Source organism: Melozone crissalis, unplaced genomic scaffold (assembly GCF_028551555.1).
Source record: "Melozone crissalis strain CALT ecotype California unplaced genomic scaffold, PUWL_Pcris_2 ptg000086l_1, whole genome shotgun sequence".
Classification (NCBI taxonomy): domain Eukaryota; kingdom Metazoa; phylum Chordata; class Aves; order Passeriformes; family Passerellidae; genus Melozone; species Melozone crissalis.
Genome location: NW_026535863.1, coordinates 398,301 through 406,896, shown reverse-complemented (window position 1 = coordinate 406,896; position 8,596 = coordinate 398,301).

The window sequence follows — 8,596 nt, the reverse complement described above, 5'->3', positions numbered from 1 at the left end:
CAGGCTGGATTTCCATTTGTCTGTCACACACAAGTGGACACTTACTTCATCCCAAAGCAATGACTGCAGGCAGGGGCTCCAGCCCTGAGCTGGGACACAGCCCCAGTTCCCCTCCCAAAGCCCCCCAGGACAGGGCCTGTCTCCTTGTCACCCTGGGAAAATAATTTTAAGCAAGTATTGCTTTGAAATATCCTTGTCTGGTCCAGAAAAGTCAACCAGGTAACAAAGAGACATCAGCAGGAGCATCTCTGAGGTGCTGAGGGGCGTTTCTTGCCTGATGGACATCCCTTGGTGGGCACAGGCCTCTAACAGCCACTGGCTCCAGAGCCGTCCCTGTCACTGGGTGCAGCCCAGCTCACCCCAGCAGCACTCAGCAGCACCAGTTTGATTCACTGACTCTCCAGTAACCCTTTCTTCAGGGAAAATGTTGTTCAGCCCTGACACAAGCTGCCCAGGGCAGTGGTGGAGCCCCCAGCCCTGAGAGATTTCAAAAGCCATGTGGATGTGGCAGCTGAGGACAGGGGTTAGTGGTGGTCTTGGCAGTGCTGGGTTCAGGGTTGGAGTCTTTGACCTTAAGGGTCTTTCCCAACCTAACTGATTGTCTAATTCCATGATCAGTCAGGGTTCACTCACCTCCAGGTGCCCAACATCAGCTCATGGAGCAGCAGGGTGGGTGCCCAGACCTGCACTGTCCCTGCTGGGATCAGGAGCTGCCAGATGCAGGCAGGGGATGCAAACACCCAGAACCACCTTTTGGGCTGCTATTTTGGGGCTGTAATGGGATCATTCTCTTCCAAGATGGATGAGGTAGAAAAATAAGAAAACTCATGCAGAGATGTCCTGATTTTGCCCCGTGACTTGCTGGGAGCTGAGCCAGGGAGCTCCATGTTCCCTCCAGCCTGAGACAGCACTGCAGTGGAAAAACCATCACAGAGAGGCATCAGCTGCTGCCCACAGCCAAAATGGTTTCCCCAGGGCCACCTGTGGGGCCACCACAATTACAGTCACTGCAGGAGGGGACAGCAGAGCCGAGCAGGAGCTGCAGGGCAGGAGCTGCAGGGCAGGAGCTGCAGGAGCTGCACCCAGGGCCAGCTGGGGCTGAGCGTGCCGGGCCAGCAGGAGCCCTCACGCACCTTGGCACCACAGCTGTCACCTGCAGTGCCAGCCCCGGGGCAGTGCCAGCCCTGGGACAGTGCCAGCCCTGGGGCACTGCTCTGCCTGGGGTGGGTTTTTTCCAGCCCTGCTTTACCTCTGGAGCTGCCAGCAGGAGCTCACCTCGGACAGGGAGCCTGCAGGGACAGGGCTGTGTCAGCCCCTGTCTCTTCAGCCTGTGCAGAGTCACCTCTACCAAGGCTTGGGGACGGCAGCTGGAGATGCCAATAAGGCTCTGTCACCACCTGTCCGGGCTGGCCCTGCCCTGTGTCATGGAGAAACTGCAATTAGCAGCTCAGGTTTTCCTTCTTTATTAAAACTAGGAGCTCAGGAACGCCTGAATTGTTTCAAAGCCCCTTTGCTGGTTTATTCTGAGCATTTGCACCCAGGGACCAGAGCCACAGCAGCTGCTTCTCTCTCCTGAGCAAGGAGCTGGGAGGCTCTGCAGGAGAAGGGGGAGGGAAAAGCTCAGCCCCAGGCTCCTCCAGCACCAAGGACGAATTTCAATATGGATTGGGACCAGCAGGGAACTCAGTGTTTGCCCTGCACAGGACAGGCACCACTCCTCAGAGCCTGCTTTGTTCCTCTCCTCGCTGCAGCCCCAGGCAGGAGCGGGCACTGCTGCTCCCCAGGAGGGTACCCAGCCCTGCCCGAAGGACTGTGGGAGACTGAAACCCCTGCCAGGATGCACGGTGACATTGGCCACAAACAGCCCAGAGTCAGACACTCATTTGACCTTCAGCATCCCCTTCATCAGGTCCCTGCTCCTCCATCAAGGACTTAAGGCCACCTTGAGTGTCCTCGAGGCCACTGCTCCTACCTAGTCCCTCCTGTAGGACCAACACTGGTGTTTCCACTTCCCCTCCCAGCTCTTCCCGTATTTCCTCTCATCCAACACCTCCTTTCCTTGCCTTACCTGCTTTCACTGGCACCCTCACCTTCCCTGTGGTCTCCCCATCCCCTCCTCCCCCCTGCTCCCTTCCACCCACTCCTGGTCCCTCAGGACTCTGCCAAGCTCCATCCTGAGCACCCCTGTTCAGCTGAGAGCAGCAGAACCAGCAGGATGTGCTGCAGCCAGACCTGCCCCAGCCCTGGGGACACTGGAGCTACTGGGACCAGCCAAGTTCCAGATGGGGCACTGATATCCCAGGGCAGTCCTTGAGGCCAGTGTGGTGGTGTCACAAGGGCTGCCTGCACCTTGCTGTGCCCAGGGTGTTTGGGAAGGGCTGTCCCTTCCCAGGGTTCTTGGAAGAAAATGAGATGTGCTCCCTTGTTGGGAAAGCATGCCCTGGCCCAAACCACAACCCTCCCTAACCCAACGACCTTTATTTGAGAACTTCCCTACTGTTTCCCCCTCCTGGGAAGGTTTTCTGGGTTGGAGGGACTATGAGAGGGTTTGGAGCATCCCCAAATCCCAGTGACTTCCACCAGGTCCCAACGAACTGGGAATGCACACCAGTTTGGGTTGTCCAACAGGGCCCAGCTGCATCCTTTCCCTGCTGCCACCAGGGAGCATCGTGGGGACGTTCAATCCTGCTGTCCCTGGGCTGGGGGACGCCACTGCAGACAGTGAAATCCTCCCAGCCAAGCTTTGGAAATGCCGGGTCCTTGGAGCCCCTGGTGCACCCAGAGCCAGCTGTGGCCCAGCCCTGTTCGAGATGCAGGGGTTTGCACCCAAAGCTGCTCCCTGCCCTGTTCAGCACAGTGTGACAGCCCCATACCATCCCTGGGGGAAGCATTTCCCCAAAACACCTCCAGAGCAGCTGGGCCAAGAGATGGTGCTCAGAGAACAATGAGGGGTTGATCTGTTGATCCAATAATCTGCAAAGAAACAGCCATGGAAGATGCTCCAATCTCATCCTCCTTGTCCATGAGCAAGTCAATGCCAAAAGGACACTTGGACAATTGCATGGAAAGGCCAAAACCTCCAGGTGGACGTGACCAAGGACAGTGAGAGCCAGGGATGAGGCTGGAGGTGGCTTTGGCTCTTACCCAGCTCCTGGCAGAGATCTCAGGGCATTCAGAGACAAGAGGAAGAGGCGGGGGATCTTCAGCCTCCCAAGTGCTGACTCTTAAGAAGGAGGAGAAATTCTCAGTCACACAAAATCTGAGAGCAGCCCTGGGAGAAGGGCTTGGGGTGTTGGTGCTCAATGTGCCCCAGCCGTGTGTGCTGGGTCTGACAGACCCCCCAAGCCCTGGGCTGATCCCCCAGGGGCAGCAGGGGAAGGGGAATTCTGCCCCTGTGCCCCACTCAGGTGAGGCCCCACCTGCAGAGCTGCCCCAGCCCTGGGCCCAGCACAGGAAGGAGCTGGAGCTGCTGGAGAGAGCCCAGAGGAGGCCACGGAGCTGCTCAGAGGGCTGCAGCCCCTCTGCTCTGGAGCCAGGCTGGGAGAGCTGGGGATGTTCACCTGGAGAAGGGAAGGCTGCAGGGAGGCCTCAGAGCCCCTTCCAGAGCCCAAAGGGGCTCCAAGAGAGCTGGAGAGGGACTGGGGACAAGGCACGGAGGGACAGGACAAGGGGGAATGGCTTCCACTGCCAGAGGGCAGGGATGGATGGGCTGTTGGGAAGGAACAGGGACTCCACCTGTGAGGGTGGTGAGGCCCTTGCCCAGGTTTCCCAGAGAACCTGTTGCTGTTCCATCCCTGGCAGTGCCCAAGGCCAGGCTGGACAGGGTTGGAGCAGCCTGGGATGGTGGAAGGTGTCCCTGCCCATGGCAGGGCTGGGAATGGGATGAGCTTTGAGGTCCTTTCCAATGCAAACCAGTTTGGGATTCTGTGGCACAGGGAGCTGGGTGCAGGACCCGGCCCCTGCTCTGTGACACAGCAGATGTGCTGAGGGAGCCATCCTGGGCATTTCCATCCTTTCTGCAGGCTGGAAACGCCCCAGGATCCCCCTGGGCAGTGGTGGCTGGAGGCACCGTTCCTGCCCAGCACCTGTAAAGCCCTTGGGATCTCTTGGGGTGCTCTAACATGGCAGGAATGCCAAACGATGTGCAGGGCTCTCACCCGCCCCCGCTGGCACTGAAGGTATGAAGCTGATTTATTTTCACAACCTGCAAAGCCCTGGGGAGGTGGACATGGCCAGGCTCACCACCAAAGTTGGCTCTTTTCTGTCCCTGGCGCTGTGTAAAGCGTTGGGACTCTCCAAAAGTTCACATCTTCCTGCAAGCCAGAACAGGACCCAGCCCCATCCCACCACCTGCACAAGGAAAAACACCTTTGCTGGTCCCTTTTTTAATGCTACTTGTGACCGTGGTTGGCTCTTCTTTGGGGTACAGGAGAAGCTGTGCTGTCCTTTGCACCCCAGCACGGCAGCCAGGAGGGGGGACAGGAGGGAGCTGCCAGGAGCAGTTATCTGATCCCAGCAGCTCCAGTGTAAACTTAGCATGGCCTTTTGGAAAATACTTGCTGTGGCAAAACACGCAGTAAATCACTGCTCCGAGTGCCAACAATATCTTGAGATTAGCAAATCTTAAACTCGCTTTAGGGTCGTGGGTTGGAGCCCTGCCAGTGTAACTGGGGGGGTCTCCCTCACCTCACACCCTCCAGCGCCCAGGGATTGCACCAAGCTGCAAATCCTTGCTTTTGGAAGAAGATGGGATAAAGTCCAGGGTCAGCAGTGAATGTGGGGTCCTGCAACCCTCTCCTGTGGATTCTCACCCTTTGCTCCCAAGGAGCAGGACTGGCCCTCTGATTTCTTTGCCTTTTCCTTTCCAGACTACCTTGGAACATCCCCAGTTTCCTCTCTTATTTTATCAAACAAACTCAGCTCCCACCAGTTGCCCCGTCCCTTTCCAGCATCATCCTGTGTTCCCTGGGACAAATCACTGTGACCTCCAGCCCCATCACCCTCCTCCTCCTCCCTCCCCAGAGCCCCAGCACCCCAGCACTTCCCACTGTGCTTCAGGGTGAGAATGCCCAGGATTTAAAAACACCCAGGAGCTGGGACCCTGGTGCTTCCAGAGAGGCCACAGATTGTCCAAGCCCAGCTGAGGGCTCATTCAGCCTGTGAGACAAAAAGAAGGGAGAAGCCCTTGGAACTGAGCAGGAAAAGGGGCATCAAGTACCTGGGAGCAACCAGGTGTATTCCAATGGAAAATCACTACAGGCTCTGCATCCTGCAGGAGACTGACCCCTGAAACACCTTCCCAAGGACAAAGTGTCCTGGAGATGGCATTTTAACCCAGGATAAATCACTGGGTCACCACAGGAGGTCCTAGGGAAATCCCAGGCCACACCTGAGAGTTGTGTGGCTCAACCCTTTCCAGGCCATTTTGTAGTTTGGATGCAGCTGTCTGTGTTGAGAATGCCAGGGAGGAAACCAATCCAGAGCAGCATTCCATCAAAGTTCTGGAGGAATGTGGGACTGAAACCCCAACTGCTGCTTTCTTCCATCCATGCTGTTTGAGTGAACACCCTGATTTTTTTCAGGTTTAGAGCTGCTGTCACTGAGTTCTCAAAAAGATTTGTGTTGGCCACAGGTCATTCCTGTTTGTATCAGGGAGAGCAGAACAAGTTGCTTGTCAGAAGGACATTGTCAGTGTAGCTGAGCTCCCATTCCTTGTGAAAATATTACAGAATAAAAAGCTGCCAAGGTCAAGTGCAACAGGAACACCGGCTGATATTAAAAATAATGTTCCTGCTTATTGGCATTGTGGGACAGCTCCCACCTGTGATGCTGTATGGAACTGTCCTCAAAGTCAGGGAAAATAATTCAGCAACAGCAGCACAGAGCTGTGCCAGGGCAGGGTCAGGCTGGATTTCAGGAAAGGCTCTTCCCCAGAGGGTGCTGGCACTGCCCAGGCTCCCCAGGGAATGGGCACAGCCCCGAGGCTGCCAGAGCTCCAGGAGTGTTTGGGCAGCGCTGCCAGGGATGCCCAGGGTGGGATTGTTGGGGTGTCTGTGCAGGGCAGGGGTTGGGCTGGATGGTCCCTGAGGATGCTCCCAACTCAGGAGTTCCTGTGATTCTGGGATCTGTGGTTGCCCCTGTGCCAACAGCAATGCCAGCCCAGCTGGAAGCCTGTAAGCTGAGATGTCTCCTGGCCAGCAAACAGCCTTGGAGCATTTGCCCTGCACTGTATTTGCAGAGGGGCTGCAGCCCAGCATGAACCTTCCCTGCCCACCCATCACTGCACAAGCCTGTCTGCCCATCACCACGTCCATGAAATCCCAAAGGTGGGTTGAAATATTTGGGGTTAAAGCCATGAGGTGCAAGGAAAAGTGGCCAGACTGTCTTTGTTTTCCGGTGCCTGGGAGCTTTGGAGCCTCCTATGCAACCACCATGGAAAAATTGGGCCCAAATCTTTTTCCATGCAAAAATGGGCCATTTTTGGGTACGTGACTTTCACATGGGGGTCTCTGCACCCCAGTAATTGGAACATGGAGGGCTTTGGGCAGATAAGGGATGTGCCTTACTAAGAAATTGTGATTTTGGTGTACCGTGAGGGCTGATATCTCTTTTCCTTGCCCAGTCTGGGTCTGATATGCTCCTGGTTGTGGCTCAAAGTGCCCCAACTGAGCCCAGCAGGTCCCTCTGCACCCACAGGGAAGAGGAGCTGGCAGAGGATGCTCCATGGCTTCCTGTTTGGGGTTCTGGAAGGGACCATGGAGCATGGAACAGGGCAGAGAGCCAAGCATCAATGGTAGGAACAGTGCAAACAAGAGTGTGCTGAACTCACACATCCTCAGCCCGAGAACCAACGTCCCGGGAGCCAGAAAACCAGGGGGGAAAGTCCCTCCAGGGAAGGTCACCTCTGCCAGGGAGATTTCTTTGCTCTAATGCCGCCATCCAGTGGGAGAAATTCCCTGGCATGGAAAGGCTGGAAAAGAGGGCCTTGGGTTCCCCACCACCCTCGGGCTGCCCTCCCTGCCGGGGATGATGCGGCTGCGATTCCACCCGGCGGTCCCGAGCCCCGATCCCAGCCTGGGGGCGAAGCGGGAACCGGAGCTGCCCCGGCACCAGCGAGGGATGGGGAAGGAGGGAGGGAGGATGCCCTGGGCGGGGGCTGCCAGCCCAGAGGGGAGGAGGGAGCCGAGGTGCGAGCAGGGTCCGTGCGGCGATGAGGAGCCCGGGGCGGAGCGGGCGCTCCCAGCGCTCCCGTCCCGTCCCGCGGGTGTTTGCAGGCTGAGCGCACCGTGCCTGCAGAAAGCCGAATTCCAGCGCCTGTTCAGCAGCACCGGCACTTCGAGGAGGGAAAAGCAGCCAAACACAAAACTCCCTGGGGCTGATCAGGGGAGCGAAATGACTTTGGGAGCGGGGGAAGCGGGGCGGCCCCGGGGCCCCACAATGCGCCCGTTTGTTGTCCCAGGGGCGGCCGGATTCCCGCAGAAAGGAGCTTTCAGTGGCAATATTCAAAAGTTCAACCTCTCTCAGCAACGCAAGGTTGGCTGGATTGTGCGATGGCACAAAGGGACAGTGTTTCCCCGGGAGCGGGAGGTTCTGCGGCTGGAACGCGGCTTTTGCTCCCGCCTGAGCGGAATCGCGGCGTTATCGAGGCGGGATCTCAGTCAGAGACTTGCCTTAAAGGGAGAAAGCAGAGGAAAAAAATCTGTTTATGGGTATAAAATGAAAGCATTTCGGGGGTTTTCTTCTGGCTGAAAGCAGCAGTTGTTTTCCTAAGGTGGCGCCAGTTTCCAGGAAGCAGGCCTATGTCTCCAAAATCCAGGGGAAACCCCCTAATTTTTTCTTTTCCCTTTGTGCCAAGAGGAAATTTGTCCTGGGAACCAGCCCTGTGCACAAACAAACACACTGTCCTCTCCTCCGAGAAGCACAAATGCTTTCCCACCCACTCAAAATTAGCCAGTAAAATGACTCCTGCACCAGCAATTCCCCGATAAGCCCAATGAGGAGGCAGCATCCTGGTTGAATCAGAGGCACGTGTCCCGGTGGGGATGAATTTTGGAAGCATCCACCACCTCTGCAAGCTGGCAAAGGCCCTTCCTGGCAGCTGCAAACCCATCCTCAGGCTCCAGCCCACACTCGGCAGAGGAAGGGGGGATGTTGCAAAATAAAAGAGATGAGGACATTTGGTGTAGGGAATCTGCTCTACAGCTGCAAACGGCCTCATGCTGGCACTGGGGCTGAGAACTGGGCTCATCACACCTGCAGTCTGATAACCCATAGCTGTGCCCGAGGTTCCTCTGCATGTTTAATTAAGATCACAGAAGATACTCATTACTTCAATTTTTGGATCAGAGAATTGTTTGGTTTGGAATGGATCTTAGTTACTGCATAAGCACTACCCAAAAACAGCGGAGGAAATGCTGATGGATAGGCTGAGAATGGGAAACCGGGATTTTTCTTTTAAAGATATCATTGTTTTTTAAGGGACTTTCCCTGTTGGTGTGTGCAGAGAAGTGAAACCACCCAGCAAAGCCGAGCAGCTCCACAGTGTCCTGGCATGCCCAGGACAGGGAAACCCCCGGATGGCAGCACCAGGACACTG